Source organism: Molothrus aeneus, chromosome 28 (assembly GCF_037042795.1).
Source record: "Molothrus aeneus isolate 106 chromosome 28, BPBGC_Maene_1.0, whole genome shotgun sequence".
Classification (NCBI taxonomy): domain Eukaryota; kingdom Metazoa; phylum Chordata; class Aves; order Passeriformes; family Icteridae; genus Molothrus; species Molothrus aeneus.
Window position 1 is genome coordinate 4,086,772 of NC_089673.1, and position 24,780 is coordinate 4,111,551.

Sequence of the window (24,780 nt, forward strand, 5' to 3'; positions counted from 1 at the left end):
AGGTTCAAGCTATGCCAGGAGCACCGAGGACCCAAAGCTGACCAAATGTTTTCTGTGCTTTTCTTGCTGTGCTTTGCTTGAGTAATCAGGACAATTCTCTGTTAGGCATAAAATGAAAGTAAATGATTAGAATAAAGATGTGCTGAGCTACTTGACAAGGCTTGAGTACAGGGTACAGAATCTGTGGGTGTTTGGCACAGCCCCAGCACTGCAGATATTTTAGCTCCTGCTTATTTTTGATTCTGTTCAAATATGATTTACCTTAAAAAAAAATTAGCTGCAAAGTAACTGCTGTTACACAACAGATATTCATGATTAAAAAAAATGGCATGGCAAAGCTCTAGGCATGGGCTGAAAGGTGCCAGTGGTGGTCTGAATTATTCTGGCTTGAGCTCCTGCTGGAGTGCCTGTTTGTGTGCAGAGTGGTTTGGTCTATCACATCTCCTTCTTTCAGGGAAGAAGCGCCACAAAAGGCTCAGGAGTGGCACAGGCCACACAGCCACACTGCCACCAGGTCCTGTCACTTACAAGCAGCGAGGACGGGATGCTGAGGAAAGCAGTGCTGTTCCCACAGGGATCAAGGGAGGCAGGAGGGTATGGATTTTGAGGAAAACATTCCTGGAAGATTTCCCTGCTGTGATTTGCTGTTCAAGTGCTTGTTGCACTGTTTCCTGTGATGCTGCTCTCCTGTGAAGGCAAACCCAGCGACTGCACTGACAGATTATGTGGATGACAAGTCTGCATTCACTCTGACGCCACCTTCATTCCAGAAACTTGGCATCTTGTTCATCAGTTCTGCTACAAATATGCCTAAAACCCAAACCAGAGCACTCTCTGGGTTCCATTAACACCTCCTAGGTAGGATTCTTTCTATTGCAGTTTATTTTTTGTACAAGTCATTTTCTTGACTCACAACTGAAGATTACCCTGTTGCTTCATTTATTTGGTGATTAATTTGGCACTGTGGGGAGATGTGATGTAAAGCTCTTAACCATTCTAGGGTGAGATGGAGGCAAGCAATCTGCACCCAGGAGGTTTAATGAGGCATCCATCCCAAGGGAGTGGAGATAATTTAATTAAAGGGAACATTTTGTACTGGACTAAAAAGATTATTTTGTTGACTTAAGACATAAATATTATTTTTCTTAAAGGGAAATAGCCAGTGAAAACCCAATATTCTGTTTACCATATATTTTTATTGTGCAAAAATAATGTTTTTCAGTTTGACGAGAAGCCCAAGTTTCTGTCAGTTACATTTCATTCACATGGGCAATTAAGCAATGCCAAGATGCTGATTGCATTGCTGGTTTCAGTGGCTACCTTACACTATTTAGGTAATTTAAATAAATGTTTATATTAGTTTTAACAGGTAATACAGCATTTGCTGTGTGCTCCTCGTGCCTCCGGTCTTCCATTGCATGTGATGATCAGTAAAGCATTTCTGTTTCCAGGTATGATTCCCAGAAGTCTCATTTGTTAAGAAGAACCAGTGGAAGTCAGTGAGGCTGTTGGCACACCTGCAGAGGTACCTGGAGGTGCTCACAGGCACCGGGGTCATCATGTTCCATCACATCACGACATGTCAGTGCCCAGGCCGAGCAGCACCTGCAGGAACAGGTTCAACCCTCAGAGGTGGCTTTGGTGCCTTGGCCCTGTGCAGGTCCTGACAGAGCCTGGAGCTGCCAGAGACCTGTTCCTGGCCCGTGGAGCTGCCCTGGAAAGTGTTTCCTGCTCCCGTCTTTGTGGGCAACCATCCTGCAGCTCGCAGAGTCATACAATGGTTTGGGTTGGACGGGACCTTGAAGACCATCCAGTTTGAAGCCATTCCCCCTTGTCCTGTCCTTGTAAATATCTCCATCTTTCTGGTAGGCTGCCTTCAGGTACTGGAAGGAGCAATTAGGTCACTCACGCTGGACAATCCCAATTCTCTCAGCCTTTCCTCAGAGCAGAGCTGCTCCACCTCTCTAATCATCTTCTTGGAGGGAGTCCAGAGGAGGCACCAAGTCCTTCCTGGGACCCCAGGGCTGGAGGCAGCTCTGCAGGTGGGGTCTCACCTGAGGGGGACAGAGGGGCCTGCTGCCCACAGGGGTTGGGGAGGCAACCCAGGGTAGATGGGGCTGCGAGCGCACATGGCTTGGGCATGTCCCGTTGCTCGGCCACGGCCACGGCCGCGTTCCCCGTCCCCGGCGGATCCTGCCCCCGCCCGCGCGCCCCCAAAGTTTCCGTGGCTCGCCGGGCGCGGGCGCTGCTCCCCCGCTCCCGGCCCGGGGCTGAGTCCCGGCGGCCGGGTGTCAACGAGGCGCATCCCCCGCCGCCTTCCGCAGCCGCGCCAGGTACGGCCGGGGAGGAAGGGGTGGGGAGAGGAAGGAAAGGAAGGAAAGGCAATGCGGGCAGCGCGGAGCCGACGGCAGCGCTGCGCTCTAGAGGAGCGTGGCGCGCCTGTTTTGTATAACCGTGCCCTCGTCACGAATCCGCGCTTGGCCGCGCCCCTCCGTGCGCTCATGGGGGGCGGTGGGGAAGGGAGCCCCGGGAGCGCGCGCGCCCGCGCGCCGCTTCCCTTCCCCGCCCTCCGCGGGCTCCCGTGAGACGGCGGCGGCGGCGAGCTCGGAGCGACCGAGCGAAGGAACGGGGGAAGGGAAGAGGAAAGCGGCAGGGGAGGAGCGGCGGCTCCCCCGAGGAGGCCGCGGCGGGCGCGGACGAACGGGCGGAGGGGGCGCTGTAGCGGGCGGGCCGGTGAAGGAGCCGCCGAGGAGGGGCGAGACCGGCCGCCCCCCCGTCCCCTCCCATTCGGGCGCGCGCTCGCCGCGGCGGCGGCGGCTCCCGGCGATGCGGTGAGAGGGAGGCGCAGCCGCGCTCTGTGAGGGGCCGCCGGGAGCCTCCCGCGCCAGGTAAGGACCAGCGGAGCGCCGGGCGCGAGGGCCACAGGGCGAGCGTGGGACGCGACGGGGACGCACCGTGAGGGGGCAACGCCCGGCGGTCGTGAGGAGGGGGCTGGAGGGGGGGGGGGAGATCGCGATCCCCGCCACGCCCCTCCCGCGGGCGGGGGACGGGGCCGAGGGCACCGCAACAACGGGGCTGGGGCGGGGGGCTCCTCCCCGCCGTTCCCGGGCAGGGCGAGCCGGCGCTATCGGTGCCTCGCTCATTCGATTGGGATGCGGCGGCGAGCGCCGGGAAAGGCGGGGTCGGCGCGGAGCAGCGAGTTTCTCAAAATTCTATTTCTTCAATGAGAAATTGACTGTTTTGTTCAGAGAGGAAATCGACCGTTTCGTTTAGCGAGCAAGCGGCGCGCGGGGGGTCAGCGATGGGCGTTTTTTGCGCCCCATCCATCCCCTCGGGCCCGGCGGGGGCTGTAGCGAGGCCGTTTTCCTCGGCCCGTGTTTAGCGGGAGGTGCCGCAGGTACCGCGCACGTGATGCGGGCGCGCACCGGCCTCGCCCCCGCTGCTGCGGGCACCGGCAGGGTTAAACCCCCTCCCTGTGCGCCCTCGGAGGGGTGAGTAAGGCGTGTGGAGCCCAATGACACACGCTCTATCTCTCCGTTACAGGCGTGGGTTGGTCGGTGGGGGCTAAAATGCAAAAAAAAAAGCGATGCGAGATGATGATGATGATGATGATGATGAGGCAGACGGCGCTCGGATGGGTGTTTTGGAAGGAAAAGGCAGATTCTCACCGCCGTTTGTGCTGGGAAGTTGCGGGGCTGGTGTCGGCGAGCTGGTTTAGGCAGCGATGGACCAGTGTGGGTTTTAGGCTTTTATCGAGGTGAAAATAGTGCAAGGAAAATGAAATAGCTGGAGAACTTAAGTAAATTATGGGGGCTAATTAGCGCTGCTGGGGAGTGCAACATAGCTGCGGTATAGGAGCAAAGGCAAATCAATGTTGGGTCGGGAGGAGAAGGAGAAATACTGCAAGGGTGCTGTGGAGAGCAGCAACATGGCCAGGAGACCCTGCCAGCAGCATTGCTCAGGCTGGAGCGTGGAATGATTCCTGTGAAATGCTAAAGGTTGTCATTTTCCTTATTTAATCTTCAGAACTTCATTTCCAAACCTGCACCTGGGAACATCCGTTCCTAAGGTGTGAATTAGAAAGGAAAAAGGAGCTGGTGTAATAAGTGCCTTTTGGTGAGAATTATTTTGAAGAGGATTTGCTGGGTACAAGTCACATGAGGCTTTTTACTGTGTGGTGAGAGACACCTTAGATTATGGGCACTTGGTGTGGGGGAATGTTTACCTATGAAATGCACGATAGACCTGTGGTTGAATGAAGAAAATGCAATATTTTGCCATTTGCCAGAATCAAAATCTCATTTTTTTGACTGCAAACAAACTGTTGGTGGAAAGAGAGCAGCAATGCTTAGGCAAAGACTATCTTAGCCAGTTTGAGGTCTGTGGCTTTTATGACTCTTGGGCTTCTAAGAAAATAAACAAACTACTCGGAGTTGTGCTTCTTTTCTGTAGTGACTTTTCCTAAGGGCATCCTACACAGTGAGAGACTGTGTTGTCCAAATTTACCCCAATTCCATTGGAGTGGCAGGGTCATATCCTGTTTGGATCTCTGCTGTGGCCATGGAATATTGGAGCACGCTGGCCTGCAATGTAGACTTGTAATTACTGTGTGAATTACTGCTTACATATTCAGGGTAACTGGATGACTAATATAATTTTATAAAATAAACTCCCTTATCAGTATTGATTGCCTTGTAGCAATTCCTCTCTTGTTCTCATCTTTCTGTCTTTTCCATTGGTTTTCCCATGATCCTGTGTGAGCTACTGGGTCGGTTTAAATTGCAGGTTGCATGCAGTAGATTTACTTTCAGCTAAACCTTTAGAAATCCCAGTGATATATATGTTAATGTTGAGAAGTCCATGAGCATACCTGCTATGTGCAGGGAATTTTTGCGAGATGAATTTTTTAATACATTACAGACAAGCATCCCTAACTTCCTGCTTGCAAATTCTCACTTATTAATATTAATGACCATAAATGCAAATGGTTTCAGGCCCAAATATGTATCACACACAGCGTTGTGCACTGTTTACTCTTGAGTTTTGCAGGTGTAAGTTTATATACAATTCCAGAAGAGCACTTTGATGCCAGGCCTGCTTGTGACACATTGAAGTTATTTATACAGTGTATTCATTAGTTTATAGTCTTGTATTTTCTTTAATTTCAGGATGCTTGTTAAAATTCATAGTAGTATATCTTACTTTTTTTGTTAGACTGAAAAAGAAAAACAATAAGAGGGAAGCCAGAAAACTAGAACAACCTCTTGGTACATTAAAAACAAAAAAATGGACCCGTGACTCTCCCAAATCTGTGCATGGTTTTTCTCATTAGAAAAAGAGAAGGATTATGTCCTGTCTTATGTTTTATCAAGATTTCCCTTTTCTAGAGGTGGTTAAACATGAGATCAGCTGAGAGCCTGGTAACACCTGTAATCCCATATTTTGCACTATTAAAAAAAGTCTTTTGCTTTGAAATTTTTTTCAAAAGCAAAATCCTTGTTTCTTGTCTCTTTGATGTATAAACATTGATTCTTTCAACTTTTGAGGATGAATTTTCTTCCGAGCACAATGGTTATTTCCTTTGACAAGGTAATTTCCTTTGACATCCAGACAGGCAAATGGCTTTGGGTGTTGTTTCTTGATGAGGTTGGGCAGATTTTAAGGAGCTGTGCTGAATCATTATCCTGTTCTCCCAGCCTCAGTGTTGTGGACCCTCTGTCGTGTGCTGCACTGAGCTTTTGAGCAACTGTTGTGTGAATGACAGCTGTTTATTTTGTGGAGTTAATTTCTTGCTGGATCAACGAACTAAACTTCACCTGTGGAGCCTGAAAGTGACAGGAGGAGGGTGCAGGAGCAGGAAATGGAGTGGCTGAGTTTATCCTTTATGAGCTCTCTGAATGGTTGATCCCAGTTGGGATCTTGTGTCTGGAGTGTCGCGCAAAGCCTTAAAATGGCACCTTTTGGTGTACAGCGGGTGAGTGATTTATGTTTAGTGCTCCACAAATACTCCCAGGCTTGCAGCCTTTGTTATGCCATTGGTTATAACCCTCGCAGTCAGCCTGATCAGTAATTTCAGGTTTTGTGCTTTGTTTCCAATGTGATAAATGTGTGCTCACCTCCAGGATTTCTTTCAGCGTCCACAGGACACGTGAAGCTCTGTGGTGACACAGGACACGGTGACATGGCCAGGAAGGGCTGTGGGAGGTTACCATGGTTGTCACTGGTAACAGAACTGGGCCCACTGGTTGTTTTTGGCTCTTGTAGTTCAAGTCTTTTACCAAAACGTGGCCCTGTGTGAGCTACTGTGAGGAGAATTAGCTCCAGCCAGCCCAGAATGGCACCTTCATTTGAACTGGGAAGTGGAGCACGTGCCTGTTGCACTCACTGGAGATAAATTAGTGTGCTTGGAGCTCACTGCACCTGGAAATACTTGATCCAGTGAACTGGGTCATTTGTCTCTGGTTTATTCGCCAGCTGGATTTTATGAGCTTGGAAAAACCAAATTCTAGTTATGTTCCTCAGAATGGTTCCAGTCCCATTATTGTATGGAGCTAAAATGCAGTTGTTTGTTTTACATGAATTTCAAAAGTGATTACTTTAAATGCAAACTCTACATTACTTGAAGGAAATAGCACTTGTTTTGTAGACTTGCATTAGAAAGGGAGAAACTGGGAATTTAGAGCCCAGACCCTTGTGAAGCTGTGCCATCCCTGGGTTCCTCAGGTTTCCACTTCAGCAGCCTGTGATGAAAGGATCTAGTTTAACAAGGATGCTGGACACATTGGAGAGGAATTTGGCATGGAATTGCCCGTGGGATTCTGAGGAGAGAGCAGAAGTTGCTTTACCAGGTTGTGAATAAAGATGCTGTATGTTCTGGGTGCTGTGGTAATGGGGCTGTGGCGTCTCAGCTCCTCAAGAAGAGAGAAATCTTTGAATCTCTTGAGTCCCCTGAGCAGCCTGGCTTTCTTCCTGGGTAGCATTTATTCCCTATCCTTCCAAAATTCATCAAATAACAGAATTTATACCGTGGCATCAGAAACTCTATCTTGCAAAATACTCTGTAAGAAAACATTAATTAGTAATGATAAAACATAAAAAGTACCGTGTGCTTCTTTGACTCAGCTTTGGGTCTGTGCCACGTTGCATCATTATTTGATTTTGAAGGAATCATTACTTATTCATGGCTTTTATAAAATCCAAGTAATAGTTGGGTTTCTATGTATTCTGCATAAAGCAAACTTTGGTCTAAGTTTTGCTTCCTCAGTAATTTTTATAACACTTTGGCAAAGTTTTTTCCTGCTCTGAGTGTAGGGCTTATTTTCTAAAAGTGTTGCTTTTTTTGAACTGAAAATTTGAGTAGGTTTGTTTTTTTTTTCCCTTCCTCTCCCATCCATCCTGCTGCATTGTAAAGATGAGGATTATTTAGCTTTACTGAAGAAGTAACCTGAGGTAGGAATCCTTAAGAGCCAATTTGGCAGAGGCACATGCAGATACTTGAGGAACATACAGGATCCTGGTGAGTTCATGTTACTATTCCTATCCAGGCAGGTCCCTGCATGCTGCTGGAGCCCTGCTGCTGCTGAGCAGGGATGTTGTGTGAGCTAATGGCAGGGAAGTAATCTGGGAGAGTGGTGCTGTCTCTTGAGCTGGCATCATTAATGAACAGAGCAATGAATCATGCATGTTGACATTTCAGCTCTTACCAGTATTTGTTATTTATTTGTCCTTTATGGAAAGAACATATTTGTGACCGAAGGAAGATCTCCCTGAGCAGCCTGGGAGCTCTGCAGGGCGAGGGCAGGCTTGCTGTTAATGCCACTGTTTGGCTGCACAGGGATTTGTTGTGAGAGATCTTTCATAATTTCAGAGTCTTGGAGCAACTTGTTGCTCATTAGTTGTTCCCTTGTACTTAATGAGAAAGAATCCAGTGCTATGTGCGGAGTGGAGGACCTGGGCTAGATGAATGATCCTTTCTTGCACCACAAGCAGTTCTATTCATGGTGCCCCATTTCTCAGAAGTTCCTGAAAAGTCATCTGATGAGCATTTGTGACCTTCCTGTGCCGATCAAAGCGGAGAGGCTGAAAGCTGGGCTTGTTCCTCACTGTGCTGCAGGCGTTTGCAAATACCAAGAGTGTGTCTACCACTATCCCAGCCTTCCCAGGGCTTGGAAGGATGGACACAGCCCTTCTTGCTGCTCTTTCCTTGAGTTTCTTAGTTCATAAATTTGGTGATAATTTCTTTTAAAGTAGGTTGCATGTGAGACAGCAGAGGTCTGCTTGTCATTTGAAATTATTTGTCTTTATATCCACATTTCCATATGCTCTGGTTTTCTGCCATTGGAATTAGCTGCCTCGGTTTTCAGAGATCAGATTTGCACATTTCCAGTGTGTAATAGTTGAAGCTCATATCACACCACTAATGAAATTCAGCTGACTGGTTGAACTGCATCTTTTACCCTCATCTGCAGGGAACAATTTTAAGATTAAAATATAGAATAGCTTGACAGTTGAGGAAAAATTCCCAAATAACAATGAATAGGGCAAATGCATCAATTTTCTCTGAGCTCCTCACTTTATTGGTGAATATTCAATTGTCTTATTTTTACTTACATCAGCTGTAATTGCTAATTATGCTTGGATTGTAGTGATCTCAAATTTAAGATTTGTAATGATCTCATTAATGTAAGAAGTATTTTGGATAGGTGAATTGTTATTTGCAGTAAAAGTGACATTGAGTATTTGTTATTAGTTAATAAGTGTGAGAAAAGAGATGGTTAATTTGTATTTTATGATGGGGAGCTTCTTATTTACTTGCTTTCTTTCCAAGTATTTGGGGTATTTATTTGATTTTCCCCTTCATGCCTGTACAATTTCCATGGCAGGTGCAATAATATTTGACAGATTGCTGCTATTTTTCTGTATTCAGATTATTTAAGCAAAATGCTTTTTTACAAAGCAATCAGTAGGAAACACCTCAGCTGCAATTTATATTTTTATATGCCTTAATGAGTAATGCTTGTATATGGGTGTCAGTGGTTTCCTCCTTTGTTTGTTTGTTCTCTTCAGGTGCCTTTCCTAAAAATTTGTGTTTTCTTCATAGTTTGGATGAGAACCTTGATGAACCAGAGAAACCAGCAGTGCATATGAAAAATACCAAAATTAAAGACGGAGTATAATATCTTCCAGAATGGGAGTTTGAATACTTGTAGTGGTCGGTCCTTTTATTTACCTCTTTAATAACAAATGATTTTCCCTTTTGCCTTATCTTCCATTGTCTTGTGTAGGATTATTCTCTGTCTAGAAATCATTTTTGATAGCCAGGTGCCCTTAATGTTCCAGATAATGGCGTGAAGAGGCCCTAGTAACAAGAAGATAAAGGTACAAAGTGCTTCTGTAGAAATGAGTTCTGTGTTTTTAATGCTGGGAGGTATCAGTGGGAAAGCCTGTATGTTCTGGAGCTCACCAGGGCTGGGGGATGGCAGCATTTATTCACTCATTATTTAGGGTGCTTGGAATTTGAAATTGCTCAAGAAGTGTTGTCTTTTCAGGCCCAAGACCCCTGTGCTACTCCTGTTTCTCCTTCAGAGCAGGCACATTCCAGGTTCCCTGCCTGAGCAGGAGAAGATCTGGGAGCAGAAGGGGTCAGTGACTGAGTAGATAATTGGAATGGGCTTATCCAGGCTGTTCCTGCAAGTCTTCAGAGGAAAGTCTGCAGCAAAGAGCAGTTTAGCAGGCAAACAGATAAACAACTTTCTATCCTTCAGGGATTTTCTGGAATAGAATATGGAAGGGTTCTGAGAGAGGGAAAACTGAGGTAAAATAGTGAGGATAGAATTTTAGAAATCAATGATGCTTGGAGAAGGGAGGCAAAAGGATGTGTGAGTGGGTATAACTTTTATGAGAGTTGTTTAACTGAGTCTGTGAAGGGGTGCAAATGCAAGTGGATAGTGTGATTTGAGTGATCAAATCAATGCTCGTGTCTGCAGATTTTGCTGGTTTATCCCAGCTTGCAGGCTCTGGTGTTCTTCATGTGACTTTATTTTTAAGGATATTTGCAAAATGATTTGGGTTGTGGCAGGCATTCAGTGTGTGTAGCTGTGTGCTGCTTCATCTGTTACTTTCTGTATAAGTTGGAGTCTAATGCTGATTATCTTTCCCAGCAGCTTTTGCAGTTCCACATAATCTTAGTTTAATAGGTAATTTCTATTTTATGGAGGGACAAATTCCCCATTTTCTTGCTTAATGGGTTTCTCTCCTCTTACTCAAATGATTTTCCTATTTAATATTCAGTGTAAGATTTGATTAGAAGACCCCAACTCAGTTTCCTGCTGCTTCACACAGTTGTTAGTATGAGATACTCAGCTTCACAGTTAAAACATCTGTGTTTGATTGAAATCTTTCTGAGCAGCTTTTCATTGGCACCAGCCTTTGGTTAATACCTGCATGGGGGCCATGACATCCCCTTGTTTTCTTGGAGAGGGGATTTAGTGTAACAGGCACCATGAAAGAAAGGACTGTTGGTCTTTGAAGGCTGAAACTGCAACGGAGCTACAAGTGCCCGGCCTCTTTCTCTTCATTCTGGCAATATCATCTCTGTCTTGATTTAGAGAAAGTGAAGAAGCTGCAATGCTGACAGCAGGCAGTGCTGCTCCACCTCCTCAGCAGAGGTGGAAGGGACCATCTGGCACCATGTGGGTAGCAGTTATCCCAAAAAGTAATAACAGTGGGAGTTCTTGCCAGTTACAAGTTGTGATCACAGGCCAAATGGTGTCATTCTAAATCAGTGTACGTTTTCAAAGAGAAAGAGATGCAAGTATTTATTTTTGCCAACTTGAGAAGTATTTTCAGTCATGGGGGGCTCTGCTGGGGTTTTAGTTGCTGGCATTTGAGAGAAAGTGTGAGGGGAGTAAGTCAGACGAGTGTGGCTGTGATGCCTGCTAGACCAGCTCCTAGGCACTAAAAAAAATGGGCTTTTTTTTGGTATTATGTAAGCCTCAACTTGATGAATCCATGAAACTGGGGAATTTTTTTGAAGGCTATATAATGGTCTGTTGATTTGATTTAGACTTTACCCAGTGGGGACTGAAGATCTGAGTCTTTGGCACTATTAACTAATCTTGAACAAATTGCTGCTCTAAAATTAGAGAAACTTTGTAATGAGCGGGGAAAACTCTTCATCTTGCTTTTAGGATCACTTCAGTAGGGTGGCCTGTGGTGTTTTTGTTTGAAAAGTTGGATGTGGCATAATCAGAAATGCTGTAGAGTGGCTGCAGAGCTGGTTACCAGGTTGCTTAGTAACCTGGGTGGAGGAATTGAGAGTGTACTGGTAAAACCTGGGGATGGCACTGGCTTTCAAGGTGCTGCAGGGATAGGAAGAAAGGATTAGATTCAAATGGGCCTTGGAAAATTAGGAGCTTGGAGAATGAGCAAGTTAATTTCTCAGCGTTTATTCAGAATAAAAATGGTCAGCACTATAAATACAGAAGAACAGGAGCAGCACAAAGTGCTGTAGAACATCTGAAATGAAAACTGCAAAAATATCATTTGCATGTACACAGAGCAAGGGAAATTTAGGGGGAGTTGTGAATTTGTGCCCTTTTTCAGACTTGGGTTCTTGCAGACTTGCTCAGACTCTATCAATACTGTGGATCAGAGTGGAGAAAGTTTCTGCACAGACACAGGCTTTGGTCTTCATCAGATTTTCTGGGTAGATGTAGCTGCTTTCCTGGCAGTGTACGTTGTCTCAGCACAGGGACTTCGCCAGGGTCCTCCCTGCATGGCTGAAGCTGCAGGAATCCTCATGATGTGTCTGAGCTCTGCTTTGGACTCTGATTTTGCTGATCTCTTTGTGTGGTGGTTTTCTTGTTGTTTTGGTTTTTTTTAAACTGCTTCTGCCTCTTGTAAATGTCCTGAAGTCCAGTTTGTCAAATCTGGTCAATGAAGATTCTGTCCAAGCCTACTGAATACACCCCCAGTCCTTGCACTGAGTCAGTTTTCCATGTTGTGTTACTGTAGTTTGGACCTTTGGGAGTAGAAATCTGAGTTGAAATTGGTGGATACATGCGCAGATTTTTTAAGTGAGTTAACAAGTGCTATTTTGTAAGTGTGTGCATGTGGTTGTTTAATCTGTTTACCGAATTATTTCTGTTAAGAAATGCACTTTAAGTCAGATACTCCATTTTGGAATAGTCACCTTAATTAGTTAATTTTTTGTGGCAAGTTTCAGTACTCACCTAAACCAAATCCATGGTATGGCTTGGATATAACTGTATACAGTGTGTTCTCTAATGTTGCTTGGTTACAATTAAAATTTTGCACTAAGAGAACCATTACAAGAAACTTTTGCCCTGCTTTTGTCCTTGCAGACGGGCAGCTGAAAAAGCACATCAGGCCCTACAAGGAGCTGGCTGTCACCTTTACTGGTGACATGTACGTGTCTTTTTGTGTAGTCAAGGTTTTTTACTCCAGCATAACCACTAAAAATTAGATGCAAACAAACGTTCTTCATAAATGGAGGCAAACAGAAAACCTTTCCAAGTTTGGATAAAACAATCTTTAAGGGGAGATTAAATCACGTAACATAAGGTCATTATCTGGAAACTGAGGAGCCATACAAAGCTCTCAAGTGATGAGTCCCTCTTTGTGTGCTCTGGGCTGGTTTTCCTCAGTTCAAGAGTCATGTAATATGCAGAATAATGTTGGTATTAAAGATTACCTGTCTAGCTGTGGATGCAGCAGAGCTGAGTGTGGATGTGGACATTTATTTACCCTTCTCAGACGTCACATTCTGCCACCGGTGCTCTCGTGTCTGGTGGACGTGAGTGCTGGCTGCAATGTGCAGCTCTGGAATTTGGGCAGCTTCAACCTCTCCTGTCAAGCATCTCTACCATAAATCCCCAGATTTATATCTGCTGGCGCTTTGCTCACAGTCTATCCACTTGTGCTGAACTTCTGTGCAAAGCAATTCTGCCTGCCTACATTCAAGAAGTGTCTTTCTGTATTGTATTAAGAGCTTATCCATATGCTTCAGCCTTGGAGCACAGGAAGTCTGCTGGCAGCAGGCCTGCTATTCCATATTCTGAGCTCAGGCTCATTGTGAATAGCTAGGAAAAAAAAAAAACCAACCATAAATCACGACAAGTTGTTGACTGACTGATTTCTAGATAAGTTTTTCAAGAAAATTTGAATAAATATTAATATTATGTGTAAGAAAGGATGCGGCGCGGCTGGTTGGGGTGTAAACTGCCGGATGTGATTAAAAGGAACTACAAAATTGTTGTGTAGGATGCCTGTTTGTATTTTTAAGATGCTCTGTAACACATCATTCACATCAAATATAACTAGAGAGAGCCCAGGAAAAAGCACTCTGTGTCCATTCTCCCTCTTGAAAAATCCCGAGTTTCCACTCCTGGTGTCAAGTTGTTCTGTCTGAAGTGCTTGTGCTAGTGGGATTTGATCTGATTTTTTTTTTTTTTTTAATATTAAACAGAAATAGTAAATGATTATTGAAAGTGTAACTACTTCATAAAATTGAATTTTATTATTCCAAATAAGAAACCACTTAAATATTAATCACTTCACTTACATGTTTAATGTGCCTAATTTGATGGAAAGATGCAATATTTATATCTGTTTGCCTTTTAGATAAAGGAAAGATGTCTCCAGATTTCATATTGTGTTACTTGTGTACCTCTGGGAATTCTAGATTTTCCTTGAGGAGATGGATTTTATCTGTGTGCAGCTTGCTAACAGACTTTTACTAAATAATATATAGAAATACTGTAGGCAAAAATGTAGAGAAGCCTGGAAATATTATAAGAAAGCTCCAGAAAGAACCTGGTGTTTTTTCAACTGCGTTTTGTTTGTTTTCCTCCAGAAGTTGTTTTTACCCAGCACAGATATCAGACGATGAGGTTTGCACGTTGCTGGTTAGAGGAACATCAGCTTGGTTTTCCTTCCTTGTTTTGTGCCCTTCCTCTTCCTCCTCCCTCCCCCTTCTCATCCTGCTGCCGTTTTATCTTCGTGGCTTTGTTGAGTTGGGGTGGCAGGGCCAGGAGTTGCTCTCTGGTCCCTCGGGTGCAGGGTGGGTGTGGGTGGGCAGCAGAGCCTTGGGCAGGACCTGCTGCTCAAACACCACGGGTTTCCCTTCTGCTCGTGGGTGCTCAGATCTTCGGAGGTGAAACCATTTGTGTGAAGTGAAGTCTTCCCCCTCCTCATGCTTAGGTGGTTTTTATCATTCTGCTTGGTAGTCATGGGAAGGATTTAAGTAAATAATCACACAGAGGGGAAGCTCTTTCTCACTTTCCTCTTCCATCAGCGTGCAAACTTTTAAACCTTTAAAAGCAGCCATGGGAAAGTGTTTCTTGAGAGAATTACATGTGTGTGACAATAAAGGAAGTGTATGAGAAATGATTCTTCTTCCAAAGGGCACCAGTCTGTGCTGGTGTGCAGGACTGAGAGGCCTTGAGTGTGTGTCTGCTGTTGGCAGTGTCACCTTCAAAACCCCCTTGGGCTGAGCAAATCTGCTTGTGAGCATCCTGTGAGCTCTCCCAGAAAGATGTCAGGTCATCATCCCTATTCTGTGAGAGTCTTTTTGTATGGGAACTCTGCCTTCTGCTCTGTGCCTTTCAGTAGGCTGAAAGGAAATCCTTTCTGGGGTGGCAATCTCTGTATTTTTCCAGCATTCCTGGATACTTTTCCCTCCTGAGCTGTCCTGCTTGTCAGGATGACCCAGGAGCTGCCTGTGTGTGAGAGTAATGTTCTTTTTTTCTTCCTTGCTGTGAGTTGCTCCCGCAGATGCAGTTCTGTAAATACCAGGGCTTATATTTCTCACTATTGTCTTGTGCATCCTGAGGGTGAAGGAAGATGAGCAAATAAATTATTGGAGAACTCAGGTAGTGAAGATGACATTGAGGGAAGAGAGCAGCAAGGAGATGTTTCTGAGTTTGTAAATGTGTTTCCTGCATAGATAATTGCATCTAAATAAATGTGAGGATAGGCTGGTGGGGAGAGTAACTGAGAAGTGGTGAACTTAGTAATAATGTATTTTGAAAAGCTTGTGTGAAAAAGTCTCCCAATCTTCTAATGGAGCATTTAGAGAGAACAAAAGCTCATCTGGAGATTAAGACTGACTTGGTTGAGTGATTTAGAAGTCAGACAGGATTTTGACACATTTATACCTGTGCTAAAATGCCAGTCAACATCCTTCAGAATAGAATGGATCACTGCACTCGGGTGACTTGCTAATCAAGGATGGATCAGCTGCTTTTTCTCCTTGAATGCACATATATTGCCCTTTCATGGCACCTTGGATCAAAGGTTTTAAAAATTATTATTATTATTTCCAAATAAATGCGAGGAAAGGGATTTTAAATTTTATTTAATACCCTTTTCACAAGAATTTGTTTGCATTCTGTATGTGGGGCAGTGGTTCAGGGGGTGGGTGCTGCTGAGACCCAGCTGTAAGGAATGTAGTTGTGGGTTTCTGATGAAAACTGCCTGGTGTTACAGATGCATTTATCTTATCTGCAGGGCAGGCAGGCTTGAGACTGGATTGGAATGCAAATCAGCATTATTTTTCTACACACCCTCATAGTAAAGGTTACAGGTCACCTTTTGCTCTAAGCAGCATCTTCTCAGTGGATGTTTAGTGGATTTTCACATTTAATTTTTAGCTGAGTATTGGAAGCTGGTAAATCTTCATTACTTTTTTCCCCCCCAAGTTCTTCTGAATTTACCATGTTGTTTATGTGTATTTGTAATAAGGTCTTTGAGACTTGGTGTCTTGTTGACTGCAACCTTTAATAGAGAATTTTATATGTTTTCCCTTTTTCTAACAATTTGATATAGTCCTTAAAATTTTTCTATGTGGATGTATTTATAGCCATCATTTATATTCTTCAGCAGTCTGGAAAAATGTAGCAAGAGTACATTTAGAGAGGACTAAGTAGCATTTTTGAACTGACAGTGGGGAATGGGGTAAATTACCCTTCAGTATTAGACATTAATCTGTCTAATTGCTGCCTGAGTTTTCTACACGTTTTAGAGCAAGCTAATAAAATGTGCCCTGACACAAATGATTTTATACAAACAAATATAATTGAGAGGTAAAGAGAAGGGGTGTAGTTAATAATACTGAAATTCATTCCTTATCTTCCTCTTTTAATTACTGCAGGGGTGTAGTTATTTTAAGTTTGCTTACATAGATTCAACTAAGCATTCCACTTTACTGCCAATGTAGTGTGAGTACTTAAAGCAGGTGGAGTTGGTAGCAAAAACAGCCTGTGAAAAATGCTTTCCTGAGCATGGTGACAGATCTTCTTAATTAACTGTTGCAGCAGTCATATTACAGTAATTTTGCAGCAGTAATAACTTCCTAGAAGGATTTCAAGTTCGGAATCTAATTCTCTACTGTCAAATTACCTAGAACTAACACAGAATCTGTATTATGTGTCTCATACTGATACATGATTCAAACTGTGTTGGAAAGGAGGGAGCCTCTTTATTCTGGTGCAAGTGGAAGAATCCTTGTTTTCCTTGATAGAGCAGCACAGGGACTACCACAAAACCACAGTGTTTGTGCCTGTGTGTATTAGTGTATTAAAAGCAATTATTACACAAAAAGTCATGAGCAGAATAACCTTTTAACAGCAGAGACCTTAGCTTGACACTGAAGGAGTAATTTTAGGTTCACTGTTGACTGGGTTGAGATTTTCTTGTTTTAGTTTCTTTTTCTGGTCATTGTTGCTCTGTGAATCTCTCCTGCAGTGAGCTGCAGGAGCAGCAGAGGAAATGCACTTCCTATACCCGGAAAACCAGAGGCAAACACTCACTATGGGCTCTGCACAATGAGCTTGCTGGGAGAAGGATGGCTTTTGGGTTTTTTCTGCAGGTTTCATTTACTGTAATCCTAATTTACTGTAATCCTAATTGCCTGGGCTTTATAGAGCAGAGAAATGATTTCTTAGTCATCAGCTTTCCTATGTTTTCCTTTAGTATTTTAATAGTTTCACTTTAAAGGAATTTTTGAGATCTGTGTCAGCTGTTATGGAGGGATGTCGTAGTGGCTCAGTGGTTTGGTTAATAGAAACAAACTTGTGAATAAAGAGATTTTCATAAGAGTCGCTTTCATTCTGTTTCAGTTGTTTTGTGGGAGATATTTTAGAGCTGAGGAAGACTTGAAACAGGACATGGCTTAGGTAGCAAAGCAGTGATGGAGTACAGAGGAGCTGGGTGGCAGAGGAGATGCATTTTAAAACCAGTTGTTGGGCAAGAGTGAATGAAGCACGGATTTCAAGTGGAATATTACGTGTACATGGTATGGACCATGCTTGTCTCTCTGCATGATGCCCTTTAAATCCTTGCTGGAAGTGAGGTCCTGCTGCTTTTCATGTGTTTTTTAGTATCTGTGTTCACCTTCTTGCCTTGCTCAGTTCCTGGGAGGTGTTGCTGAGCTGGGGAGTTGCTTCCATCACGTATTGAGGAGGGATTTATTCACGGGTCTTGTGATCTCTAAAGGTTAACAAGTTAAATGACTGTATCACACAGATGGGCAGTGGGGATTATGAATATTGCTTTCATACAAGAGCCCAAAAGCTGAGAGCAGAGATTTTTCCTCCTTTGCTTTCCTTGTGTGTTTTTATAGAGCATAAAAGCTCTGGTAGCTGTGGAAATATGCCTTTTTTTAGATTTGTGTTAAGACTATCCTGAAGTGGTTTCTGCCGTATCATTTGCATTATTTGGCTTTAAAAGCAATGAACTTTGGAAAACATGCTACCCATACTTAATTTAGATGTAAGATAATCCGATCTAGCTACAAGATTCTGAACATTTCACTCTTTTTCATGTTTCTGACTCATTCTTGCTAAAGAAAAAAGCCTTTTTGATATGGGTGGTGATGCAGCCAGGCATTGCTGGATTTGCTGTAATGCATCTTGATGTCAGAAATGTTTTTCTGCAGAACTTGCCTGAGGAAATTTCAGACCATTGTTTCTTAATAGACATTGTTTCAGAGTATAATAAAGGTGAATCAGGGATTTTGGCTATGTTAGCTACAGCAAAGGAGACAATGGGCTGCTGTTTAAGGCTGAGACCAATGAATTGGGAGTGTAACCAAAGGGGTTACTTCAGCCAGTGTGTTTAAACTATGAGTTATAAATGAAGCCATTGTGTGAGTACATTTGAAATTACAGCACATAGCAGGCTTCAAAAGAATTCAGTGTTGTATACACGAACTCCACTCCACACTGTCCTCCTCAGCTAACAACGCAATCAGGAGTTTATGGTTTCATCCCACAACCAGCAGCAAAAATGGAGATACACAGAGTTACAGTTCTGGCAAAAACAACTGTGGTTCCTCAGTCTGATGCAAGTGAGAACTGAAAGCCCAGTGAGAGTTTTTTTTAACAGGAGAAATCAGCTAACCATAAAGCAAGCTGTTAGGGGTCCAAAAAGGGAAATCAAAGAACCAAGTCCACAAAGCCTCGAGGAGATAAACAGTAGCAGGCAGAAAACATTGATAGTGAGAGAGCCAGAGTAAGCTGAGCACTTCCCAAATCCAAGGCTGAGTTACTTTCAATGTGACTCCTGAAAACTACATTACCATGGCTTAGGAAGTCGGCTTTGAATGCCAAGTACCCTTTTAACTTATCCCAGATGTAAACCAAAACATTATACTGGCCTCAGGATCCTTGCCTGTGGCTCAGAAGTGCCTCAGTCACTTCAGCTGGCATTGGAAAAAGCAGAGGTGCAGTTGGCATTGCTGGCACAGGAGCATTGCAAAAAGCAGAGGTGCAGTTGGCATTGCTGGTACAGGAGCACTGGAAAAAGCAGAGGTGCAGTTGGCATTGCTGGTACCAGGAGCATTGCAAAAAGCAGAGGTGCAGTTGGCATTGCTGGTACCAGGAGCATTGCAAAAAGCAGAGGTGCAGTTGGCATTGCTGGCACAGGAGCATTGGAAAAAGCAGAGGTGCAGTTGGCATTGCTGGTACAGGAGCATTGCAAAAAGCAGAGGTGCAGTTGGCATTGCTGGTACAGGAGCATTGCAAAAAGCAGAGGTGCAGTTGGCATTGCTGGCACAGGAGCACTGGAAAAAGCAGAGGTGCAGTTGGCATTGCTGGCACAGGAGCACTGGAAAAAGCAGAGGTGCAGTTGGCATTGCTGGCACAGGAGCACTGCAAAAAGCAGAGGTGCAGTTGGCTTTGCCCTACCCCTCCTGCCTGCTTTGCTGCACTGTCCTTTCCCTGGTTTCACAGTGAAACCTGGTGGTGCTGCAGTTCCAGTGCTTTTCTGAGTCTCTCCAGCGCCAGAATGCTCGGGGACACTGTTCCCTTTCATTCTGGGAAAGGAAATACTCTGTGCATGACTCGTGGATGTAGACAAGGAGTATCAGAAAGTGTGTGTCAGAGTCAGTGATAACACAGCAGAGTTGGTTTGGGGTTTTAGACAAAGCCTCTACACTGCTCCCCCCCATTTTTAGCTTCACTAAAACTTTGGCAGTGATAGGTGAGATTATTCCATAAAGTTGCATAACCACAAAAACAAACTGATTTTTAAAATCAGTATCTATATTCTGTCCTATGGAGGAAATCTAATAGAGATGGAAGGAGGGGGATGTATTTTCCTCCACATTTGGAATGCAAATGTAGGCATGTATAATCATCAATAACTTATGGCATCATTCACTGAGGCAAATCCCAAATCCTATCCATTCCTTGGCATTGAAGAGCATGCACAACCAGGGGCAGCAAGAAGAAACAACAAAAAGAACTGGCTTGCTTTCCTTCTGGAGCCTACAGTATTGGAATACTTGAAATGAAAACCAGTCAAGAAATAATCAACACTCAGTCACACTTGTTCTCTCTCTAAAGCCATTGAGCAGATTTGCTGGTAAGAGTAGCATGACCCAAGATTTACACTTACTTATTGCTCCTTTCTGCTGTGGCACCACCACTAACTCTACATTGCTCCAACAGTCTCTGTCTGTCAGTTATTAAACATAGGATGGTAATTAGGGTGTGAAAATATGAGAGAGGTGAGGGCTGGGGACCACCAGGTACCATAAAACAGTGACAGCTCCTGCCCCCAGATTGCTGGGGAAAAGGTGGTAAATAGGCAAGTTTGTAAATTTTGATAGAAGTGATTAAGATGCTGAAAAATGCAATCCTTCATGAATAGGTTGGAACTATTTATGAGAAGAAAATAAAATGGGAGCTCCTTTTAATTGCAATATAAAAGCAGGAGCCTGAGTTGTGAAGAGCAGAATGTGGATGTCATCTAGATTTAACACACAGGGTGGGGTTTTTTTTTAAGGCATACGTGATAAGCAGAAAAATCTTAATTCAAATCATGGTCACTTTTCTGATTTTTTTTTTTTTTCATTATTCCATTGAGGTCTGGATGCTTTCCCATAATTATTTAGAGTGATGATCATGAAGAAACTGTTGCCAGCTTAAAATATGGTAGAGTGGATGCTTGTTTAATACTTTTGAAAATCAGCCAAGAGGTATCTAATTCTGGACTGGAGTGTTATGTTGTATGGTTTTATTTGTGGAATTCTCGATTTATCAATGGTCTACTTTCCTGTGTCATGAACTGTGTAAGTGCAGTCATTATGTATGGCAACATATGATTCAAATCTTACTTTTAATTAGAGAATATGAGGTTAAGAAGACAAACTCTTTGCCAAGATGGAAACATGAGACTTTTTTTCCAGATTAGTCCCCAGTAAAATTAGGTCAGTCGTAGTTACATGACAGTCATTTAAAGAATGCTGTCATTTTCCTGATCTTTGATTTGTTACATGACAGACATCATTAAAACACACATTTGGCTTAGAAATTAATTTATGCAAGTTAGAACTGAAATCAAGATTATTTTTAGTCAGTATGTATTTTGTTTCCAACATGTATATATGTGCAAAGAATTTAAACTGTGATTTGATTTGATTTTAGAATACCATCCAGGCTTGCTCAATTTATACCAGCTGGTGCATCTGACAGCCAAAACTAGAAAAATAACTGCATTGAAAGATGGAAATCCCTATTCATGAGAGCATTTTGGAGCCTTTGCTTTCCAGCAGGACTGGTTGAGCAGCATGTTCTGATCGTTGGGGTAGTTTTGGTTTTCAAAGACAGATGGCCATTGTGCTTAATGTCTGTGTATTAATGTTCTGTTGATAAAAGTATGAGTAAGTTGCTAATTTCTCTGGGAAAATATAATTAAACTGTTGAGATCAGGATACATGTGACCTTTGCTATGTTTGGTCCAGAAGATTCAGATTTAATTAGCTGTTCAAAATTGCTGTGAATTTTTACCTGCTCGCTTGGATTGAGGGGGAAAAAGGTTCCTTTGTTTATACCCTAGGATGAAGAGAAAACTAGTCTTAGTTCAGCCTTTTATTTGGATGTTTCTCAGCACTAATGTTCAATATTTTCGAATATAGGATGAGTGGCATTCAGCTCAAGATATCTCAAGACATTTCTCAAACTTGTTGCTGTGAAATCAAACATTCTGGTGTGATTTCAGACTATGTAGTCAAGTTTCCATGGAGGCAGCTTTTCTGCTTTCTGCCTCGAATCTTAAAGCTTTAATTTTTTTTTCCTTCATGGATTTTAGCCTGACAGGAAAATACTGCAGCTACAATGTGTGCTAGTTGGTGATCTGTGTGTTTAATCAAGAGGGAATGATTCTAAAAGTGATTCTCTACCACCAAAGCTGTTGGTGTATTAGTCTCTAAATGTATTTGTTGTGATACAACACGTCAGAATTCATAACTTTCTTACAGTTCAATAGCAGAATCTACAAATATAATTAGAGGGTTAAAGGCATTTAAAGAATTAAAGCACTTTAATGACATTCAGGTTGTTATTGACAACCCACTAATATCTGCTGCATTCACATAAAGATTTCTAATGGAATCCTGTGAGCAGATAAAAGCTCTGCTGTTTAAAAGCTCAGTGCAAGGCAGATTCATTGGATCTGCTCATGGAATGCAGCTGGGAAGTTCCTGGTGGGTTGTGAGTGCTTGTCTGCAGCTCACCCAGCACAGGCCATTCCTGCTCTTTGTTTTACAGGCTATCACATTTAGAGCTGTATTAAGAAGATAGATGGCAGCACACTGAAACATTTATAAGGATTTATTTTTAGTTATTCCATGAATGTTTTCAGTTTTCCAAAAATCGTAACACGTTGCTGCTTTTGAAAAAAATTACTCACTCACCTGAGGTGTTTGCAGGTACCTGGATTTGCACTGTTTAAAAGAATTATGGAGCAGGCCATATATTTATTTTAAGATCTCTTTTTTCTTTTGTCTATTTAGGATCTAAGGAATAGAGGGTTTTTTTTAGAATCACAGAATCTCAGAATGGTTTGGGGTGAAATGGACCATGAAGCTCATCCAGTTCCATGCTGTAGCATGGGCAGGGACAGCTTTTACCGGACCTGGTTGCTCTGAGCCCTGTCCAGCCTGGCCTTGGACATTTCCAGGGATGGGGCAGCCACAGCTGCTCTGGGCACCCTGTGCCAGGGCCTCACCACCCTCACAGGAGACAATTTCTGCCCAGTATTTGATTGAACCCTGCCCTCCTTCAGCTTGAGGCCGTTCTCCCCTTGTTCTGTCACTCCATGCCCTTACTAAACCCCCTTAAAAACCCCCTCTAGGCACTTAAATCATGTGAAGTGATATCTAATAAAAGTCTTGCTTGATCTGAGCTTGCTTGGGTTTAGGTTCCATGCTGGTCTTGTGCTCTATGTGATTGGACACTGAAAAATTTGTAGCTGAGTCTTTGTGAGCAGACAGCTTCTGCCAAAGGCTTAATGCTTGGGCATTCAGGAGATTTGGGGCACAGGCAGTTTGTACGAGGCAGGAAGGGAATGGGAGGAAGGGGCATCCCCTGGCAGAGCAGCAGGATGGAACAGAGCCAGGGCTCTGTGTGGGGCTGTGGGACATTGCTCCCATCACAGGGATCCCCCTTGGTGCTGCAGGAGGAGCTGCCTTTGGAGGCGTTCCCTTGCTTGACTGAAGGAAACCTCCCTGCTCCCGTGGAAGGGCTGTGCTGCTTACAAACTCTTTATTTCCTTTCCCAGAGAAATGAAAAATTGAAAGCGGGGAGGTAATTGGCAGCCTGAGAAATAAAATAGGGTTTTAGATTAATTTATAGGATGTTTTAGTTTTACATACAAAACTATTAATCTAAGACCATAGGAGAAGTTCTGTAACAGTTCTGGGAGCACCATGAATCCCAAGTAAAGCTGCCAGTGACTTCTCAGTATCCTCTTGCAGGAGAACAAAACACCTGACTGGTGCAGCTGAACACTTTACTTTAAACTTGCAAATACAAGGTGGCCTCAATTGACTTTGATTCTTTTTGTTTGTTTGTTTGTTGGGATGACAAATGAAATGTGTCTCTATTTCCTTCCACTTGCTGGTTCTCAAATGAGATTTCTAAAGCAATAGATTGGTGAAGGCTGTAATACAATATCGTCAGCACAAATAAAACACAGGCTGGGAGTAAAATAGCTGCTGTCATCTTTTTCAGTTAGTGGCAAGATAGATTTCTTGTGGCTTTTCCTTGATGAACTTCATGTTCTAAGTACGTGATGACAGAGCAAAGGGCCAAGTACTGAACCATTGATTTCGTGCTGGATCCCTCTTGGGAATTATGTTTATTTAAGGATTGAGTTTAAAAAAAAACACAGTGGGGAGGTTGTAGGCTTTTAGCAGGAGAACTTGGTAGGATGAAGGGAAATATACTTGTTAAATCATGTACTATATGATGTGTGTCAAAGGGCAGTAAATCTGCTTTTTTTCTCTTCCCATTTGAGAAGTGCTGAGAAGGAAGAGGCAGGTGACCAAAGTTAGCATTGGTTAACAGCAATTTAAAAGCAGGAGCATTCACTTTTTAAGTGTAAGGATGAAGAGTGGGGTCTGCCTGATGCTTAAATAGTAATGCTCTGGAAAAGTTGTGGATTTATTCCTGGGATGGGATTACTGTAGCTCTGTGTGTGCATCTGGACAGTATTGGGCCCAGAGGTGCTGAGAAGATGCTACTGAATTCTGTTGCATTTCTTTGTCTTTCAGGACTTGCAGTGCATGGAGGAGGACGCTTCTTGCTAAAGATTTAACTTGGCTAAAGATATCAAGGTAGGAAAACTTTTTCTTCCTACAATCCCATGTGTTCTTTGCAGGCACAATTTAATTGTTTAGAGTCACAGTTGTCTTCTGTTGTTTCTTTGTTAATGTGTGATCACCTGAAAGTGGAACAAGGGCACTGTCTTTCTATAACAGTTTTACCAATTCTTAACCTGGTTGTATTAGACAAAAAGATGGAATATTCACTTATTAGGTTTGATTAGATTGTGAAATTGTTCCCTGTGAGGGAAGTGAGGTGTCCAGAGAAGCTGCAGCTGCCCCTGGATCCCTGGCAGTGTCCAAGGCCAGGCTGGATGGGGCTTGGAGCAGCCTGGGATAATGGAAGGTGTCCCTGCCATGGCAGGGGTGAGACTGGGTGATCTTTAAAGTCCATTCCAGCTTTGGCCATTCTATGATTCCAGCTTGTAGGAAGTGCCCTAAAATTTGTTTCAAGGCAGTTTAGCAAGACTCAGCTTGTGCAGAACTGTGCCACATTCTAATTCAAAATTAAATCGATGGAGGCAGTTACTTGTAGTATTTAAAACCAAAGCAATAATTTTTACTGTTATGAGCAACAAAGAAGACACTAAAAGCACCACAGGTGAATTGCTGAAAGTGAGGTGATGGCATTTCTAGCTTTTGTTTGGTTA

At 43.4% G+C, this 24,780-nt stretch overlaps 1 protein-coding gene across 1 annotated transcript in view; it reads left to right on the forward strand.

Annotated features, from left to right (window-relative positions):
* Positions 1 to 2,625: 2,625 nt before the first annotated feature.
* TANC2 (tetratricopeptide repeat, ankyrin repeat and coiled-coil containing 2) overlaps positions 2,626 to 24,780 on the forward strand; it is a 146,439-nt gene continuing 124,284 nt past the window's right edge. The window contains exons 1-2 of the mRNA XM_066567080.1: positions 2,626 to 2,888; positions 24,080 to 24,142. The gene's annotated coding sequence lies outside the window, so the exon portion shown is untranslated. The remainder of the gene's footprint in view (positions 2,889 to 24,079; positions 24,143 to 24,780) is intronic.